A 7,091-nucleotide genomic window follows, 5' to 3' on the forward strand; every position below is an offset into this window, starting at 1 on the left:
ACTTGATGCGTAAGAAACTCTGCGAGATGCACAACCTTATTCTATCTGATTTGGAAAATAAAGTCTCGACAATCTGTTGATGCGCTAGACATAACACTAAAATTGCCCCAACACAAAGAATCTAAACCGGTAATAAGACGGAAAGACTCGGAATCAAATACACGCACGCGATCAAATATCTTAAACTTTAACGCCAACTATCATTCTAGATGAAAGTTGCGATAAAATCGAAACAAATGGAAAATACTATCACTCGGTGGACATCAACCAAATCCATAAATTGTCCAAACACACCTTTTTCAACAAGCCCAATTGAGAGACACTCCAAAAGGACAAAATCAAACTCTAGAAAATGAAAATCACCACTCCGCATGCCTACGTGACAGTGTTCAAACTTAACCAGGGATGTTCCTCACCTTAAACGAAAAATTAATGTCAACGAAACCAAGAATTTACATAAGAATAAACCAAAAATGAGAATGAAAATAATTAACATATACCATAATAAAAAATCGACCCTGGAAGTGGTACACAATACTGCGTAATAGAGAAGAAAGAACCAAAAACACATAAGATTGCATAAAAAGCTAACATTATTAACAAAACAACACCAAAAACACATAAGATTGCATAAAAACCAAAATTATTAACAAGACAACACCAAAAAACCAAGACACACATAAATTAATTAATTCATGAAGTTATGCGGAACGAGGCATAACTTTATGCGAAACCGCATAACCCACGATTTCAAAAACCAAGAAACTGCCGGACCCGGCATATGTTGCCTCAGACAAACACAGTCTTCATGAAAACACAGGTTACTAAACAAAAAAAAAAAAATCTTAAATTAAAGTTTATAATCAGGAAAACATATAAAATTTCATAAAAACCAACATTATTAACAAAAAAAAAACCAAAAAATCAAAACACATACAAAGCGACTTAAATAACGAAATTATCTTAGGAATAGGCATAAATTCGATTTCAAAATAAAAATTACGCCGAACGAGGGCATATGTGTCACGACTTGAGCTACGGGCCATGAGGGTATCAAAGTGACCACCGAACAACGCTTATTCCTTTACTCATCTACTCTTATTCATAATGTATACTCGTGATCATAGAAAACTATTAACATTTGAAACATATTTACTTTTATAAACATAAGCCCCTTTGGCTATCAAAATAATATATATACATACGTGCATATATATGAAAGACTGTGAGACCATGCTACCCACACATACGTATCTACGAGCCTCTGCTAAGTACTAGACATATGGACGGGACGGGACCCGTCGTGCCCGAGAATATATGTACACAAAATCTTTGTCTCGAGATAGCACCTGCGGAACAATGGAGTGCTCTCGGTCGGCTAATAACCTACGAGTGCGAGTTTGCCTCCTGTCTACGTGGGCATGAACACGAGCGTCAAGAAAATAGACGTCGGTACGAACATTTATGCGAGTATGTAAGGCATGAATGAAATGATCATAGTAGAGAAATCATAAGACATAAGATGAGGACATAACCTTCGAATGGATACATTTTATACATATATCATACATAACATATCATATGAATTACCACGCGTATACATCGTCATATCATTCATACATCATCGTATCATACATATATCATCATACCATTCACACCTCATCATCGTTAATCCGCGTCGGGTACCCGTACGTATACGCCCCCGGTAGTGATGATCATGTCAGACGCCTTCTAAGGCGCGGTGGAATCATAGCGACCGCCGTGGCGGTGACATGTCCGGCCATGTAGGCACGGTGGAATCATAAGCAGCCCGCCTTAGCGGTGACATGTCCGGCCAATTAGGCGCGGTGGAATCACATCGTCATACATATCATATACTCATCATCATACATTTCATAGGTATATTGTAAGCCAAACATGATCATACATATTATAGACTTATGATTGTTAATTACGTTATAGGCGTATCATGGCTTTATCATAACTGAGCATTATTACATATACATACATCAACAAAACACACATTAGGACTTGGAGGCGACTATAGCTATGTCGGGGTGACATAAGGTCGTGGAAACGAAACTACATTATGGAGTAATCAAATCATCGTATCTCGCCTTGAAGGGACTAACATTTTAAGGTGAGTGTGTGAAAAGCACCGGTGGAACCACGCTTAGAATCATTGACTTCGTGGGCGTCATTTCTCACTTTAGGACTCTTTAGTTTTAACTCATCATCGTCAATTATCATACTTGTGCCTTATATCTCTTCTTTATCTTATACATGTGTAGCTCCTTATAGTCATAGACTCATCGTCATTACTATCGTGCTCATAATATCTCTTATCTTTCTCTTGTATGGCTATTCGTGAACGTGGGCTCTTAGTTCTTCAGAATTTAGGAGATTCATGGAGGAGGAGGAAAATCATGCCTTGAAGGGAAAGAGACTAACATCATAAGATGGGTCTAGCAACAATGAATAATAGCAAGGAATCGTATGAAGGTCATTAGCTTCGTAGAAACATTATATCGTGGGCTATAGCTTCTTTAGACTTAAGCTTATCATCATCATATCATACTCATCGTGTATCTCTACTCTCGTATGACTATTCATGGACAAGGACTCATAGTTTTCTTTAAGATGGGAAATTCATAAAGAAGGAGGAAATTCATGCCATAAGATTCATGCCTTAGAAGGAAAGGACTAGCCTTACATACCTTTGTCGTTTAACTATTCTATTGCTTGCTCGTTCTCCTTTAATGCACACGTTCTACCTTCAAAAGGATTCGTATCGACATTAGCTAAACATTTATAAAGACGTGCTTACTAATGCTAGAGAAAATTGGGCAGCATTTCCTTTGTTTATACAACTTCCTCCATATTCCATATCAACTCCCAAACGTTAATAACAACTATCACGGTATCATAAACAACAATCATCATTTATTTGCGTTATCCACATTTGACAATTTCACTCCAAATTTTCCATAATCATGACCAAAGTCCATTATCACGTTATTTCTCATACAATACTTATTCCATGTTCTAAACGTCATTTATAACGTATTTACAATCTCAACATATCAATATCCACAACTCAATCCAAACTTCTACTCAACAATGACACTATTCCCCATTTATGACCCATTTCGCATATTCTTCTACAATTCAAGTGTTTCAACTTTACAATACTTCAAACATTATGAAAATACCATAAAACTTACCTTAGATAATGGTAAAATAAGTCTTGAATGGATATTCCCTTCTTACACCAAAATCCCTAATTCACTTCTTTTGGAATTTCTTGGTTTAGATGACTTTAGTGAGGTTGCATATACTTGATTCACTCCAATTCTCATTGTTGATCCTTGATTTCCTTGGTTTTCTTGTGGATGAGATATGTGGAAGGTTCTAGAGGTCTTGAGAACTTGTGGATGAAATATGTGGAAGGTTCTAGAGGTCTTGAGAAGTTGAAGAAAAGTGTGGAAATGAAATAAATGAAATGGGAGCATCATTATATAATTGAACTAAGTTCGATACGTCGGGACTTCCACCGGATACATTTCACGGTCCGTGGATCAGGGTGTTGGCCGTGGTTCTGGTCGTGGTTCACGACCAGCCAGTCGACATTTCTGCTGGCAGTTCCACGGACCCATCCACGGTCCGTGGAACATTATATGGTCCGTGGAACCTTGGCCGTGAAACTCACAGTTTCACCAAAGTTGTTCCCGTCGTCTCATTTGATCTCCAATCCTTATGGAACCTTCTTAACACTTTTTTATCACTTCATTAGCAATCTAAGGGACATTATAACTCTTCTCCAAAACATTATTAAGATATCATTAACTCGATACGCGTAACTTTGCCCGACACACAACTTATAACTCGCTTTCCTTAACAACTTTCTTTCCTTAACTCGAATGTCTTTGGAAATCTTAATTAGGACCATTGAAGACTATTTCTTACTTGTTCAAACCTCGTATACGTCATGTCCTTCGTTAGTCTATTCACTGTACGCTAAGGGAAAATTTCCAAGGTGTAACAATATGCCGCCTCGCACAAACAAATTCTTCACAAAAACGCATTATTAAAAAAACAACGAACAACATAAAACGACGGTTGTTCGGGCAAAACTTCAAAGATTCAACAAAAAGAAAACCAAAACGCATATCAAAATCAACTAAAACATATTACGACATCCATAATACGACATTCAAAAAACCAAAATATATACATGGGAACGAAACTAAAAGTTCAAAAAATCATACGGACACTTTAACAAAACACTATAATTTTAAATAAAAAAGGATCAATTAAATATAAAAAACGACGAAGACAAAGATATCAATTCAACAAACAACAATTTAACATAAAAACAAATATTGAAACGAGCAAAAGATCCAAATTCGTACCTAAATTTTGGAACAGATAAACGGACACAAAACGGAGGAGGAATGAAGAAGCAAAAAAAGAAAAGAAAAGGGCAAATTACGAAATAGAAAGGGTTTTAATGGGGTAACGGTAATTTCGTCAAAAAACTTTCATTAAACAACGGCGAGGCAAAAATTAAAGAAGGCATAAATGAGGGGCAAAATATAAAGATAGCCCAAAAGAAGGGCACTTCGCGCAAAAAAAAAGACGTGGTTAAGCCAGGTAAAAAAAAAAAGCTTGATAACAAGTACTTGTAAGAATTTTAAGACAAAGTTAATATGTTTTGTAATGAACTTTTTGAATTGTTAAATATAAAATTATTGAAAAGATTTGAAATGATATGATTAGAATAAATTAGAGGTAGTATAACCTCTATAGGGAAAATATTTACCACGGCTAAAGAGTCCTAATAGAACTCTTATTGTTGTCTAATCCCATCAGATATTGAATTTCAAAATAAATTGAAGCTTGAAGTAATTGCACATTTTCTTATCAAGTTCAAGTGTTTACAATTCCTTGGTTTTATCATCGTAATTGCAGGACTTTTCAAATTTAAAAATTTATATTTAATTAATTATATATATATATATATATATATATATATATATATATATATATGTAGGAGAGGTGCTAACAATATGATTAAGCCAAGTTTTAAATTTGAATTTAGAGATAAATATCTAAAACAAACATTATTAATAAAATCTACTAGATACTCCCATAGAGATGATAAATAATTTTTATATCTTAAATGTAAACCTTATGCTGATAAAATATTGATTATGTTTTCAGTTTCTTTAAGTACTTAAAAAATTAAATTACAATACATAAAGAAGGTAGTATCGGATATATACTAAAAATCAATTTGAATTAAAGTATGATAAGTCCTTGAATTTCAATAGAAAAATAATTTTTTTTCTTATTAGAGATTTTTATCCTCATCTAAAAAATATTTAATCATGATATAGATACATTAAATTTAAATAATATATTTAATCAGATTAGAAATAATTATTATAGTTAAATGTTAATTGGACTTGAAAGATAAAATATTTAAATTTGGATATTTGCTTCTTCTTTTTCGTTAGAAGAGAAATTGAAACAAAAGAAGAAGAAAAACGGATAAGGTAGCTCATTTTATGGAGAAATTTATTTCCATGAGTACATAGTATTTTGCTTGCAGTTTAGTAAAACGTTAATAATTTTTTAGTTTTAATTTGAAAATACTTTTACGAATTTGAATTTGAATTGGGTATTAGAAAAATCACTAAAAGATGGCAGAATCAAGAAAATAAAAAAAAATGAGTTTGAATTTGAATTGAGAAAAATAATTAATTTAATTTAAAATATGTGACAAAACTATTTTGAATTTGAAATGATCCAAATAATATTTTCAGCATAATATGCACAATTTAAAAAATATATGTGTAGTTAAACTGAACAAACTAATAAATATATCTGAAATATGTATTAATTAAAATAAGTTCTTCAACATGATATAAAACACGGTGGTGAATGAGGATAAGGATGACTAGGATCCTAAAATATCTTTTAAAAATATTTGCTCATATTAGCTTATCTATTCTAACTAATGATTTTCAAATTTGAATTGGAAAGAAGTTAAAACTCTTAAGATTTTATATATATTCCCCAGTAACACATAAACATTAACACATAAACATCAGGTTCTCTTCTCAGTTCTCAATGTGACTGTTTATGCCATCATGGCTTATTTTTAAGAGTTATTTTACTTCCTATTTTTGTCGATGATTCTAATTAGTTCTATTCATGATTATCATGTTTTTTAATTTGGACCTTACGTTTGTGTTGAATGAAATTATAAGTACTAATCAGTGATATTTGTAGGTTTTGGTTAATAAAAACTATCAAATGGCGAAAAAGATGATTTGCAAGTTCAACATATGATGCAACAGGAAGAAAAAGTTCAAGCATGGAAATAGAAGAAACCAAAGCCAAATATTTCATGAGCCTCGGAAATATGATCATTGAATTATTTGAAAAACTTCAATGATGAACGGTTGCAGTTGGAGGAATTGAACTTTCGTAGGTCGGTCTTTTCTTTATAGATATGACAGCCAAACAATGTCAAATTTTTTTACATGTACATATAAACTAAAACAAAAGGTTTGTTTTTTTATCCTTCTAAATCTCTTGCACATGCTTCTCTTTTATGTTTTGTTATTCGCCACTTTCTTTTTGTCAGATGGATAATTTGATGAGTATCTCAAATTAGTAAAACAATCTAGAGTTGTATTTAGCTTTTTAGATTGTCTTACACTTTTGCTCTTTCTTTTGAATGTGCAGAATCCCCCACAATGCATCTGGAAGGAAAAAAAAATGACGCCTATGTTTTTTAATTAATAGAGTTGGAACTTATCTGACATATATTTCATATATTTTGTTATTAGTTTACACTTTATCTGAAAAACAAAGTTTGAAATTTGAATATGTTGGAAGGATCATGTTTGGCAAACATTTAAACTTATCCTTATCACAATTGTAATTATATGACTTTAAAAACTCAAAGATATCTTTCTTTATAAAATAAAGAATTATTTATTAAGTTAAAAAAATAACACTTTTTGAATTGAAATATAAAAAAAAATTAAATTTGATTTGAAAGAAAAATAGTTTCAGAA

The 7,091-nt window shown here is 32.3% G+C and overlaps 1 long non-coding RNA gene across 1 annotated transcript; it reads left to right on the forward strand.

Moving 5' to 3' along the window:
* The first annotated feature begins 5,947 nt into the window (after positions 1 to 5,947).
* On the forward strand, positions 5,948 to 6,709 carry LOC132044945 (uncharacterized). Its single transcript, XR_009412315.1, has 2 exons — positions 5,948 to 6,116; positions 6,298 to 6,709. It is a non-coding gene; the product is annotated as an uncharacterized LOC132044945 (long non-coding RNA).
* Positions 6,710 to 7,091: the final 382 nt, after the last annotated feature.

Source organism: Lycium ferocissimum, unplaced genomic scaffold (assembly GCF_029784015.1).
Source record: "Lycium ferocissimum isolate CSIRO_LF1 unplaced genomic scaffold, AGI_CSIRO_Lferr_CH_V1 ctg5609, whole genome shotgun sequence".
Classification (NCBI taxonomy): Eukaryota; Viridiplantae; Streptophyta; class Magnoliopsida; order Solanales; family Solanaceae; genus Lycium; species Lycium ferocissimum.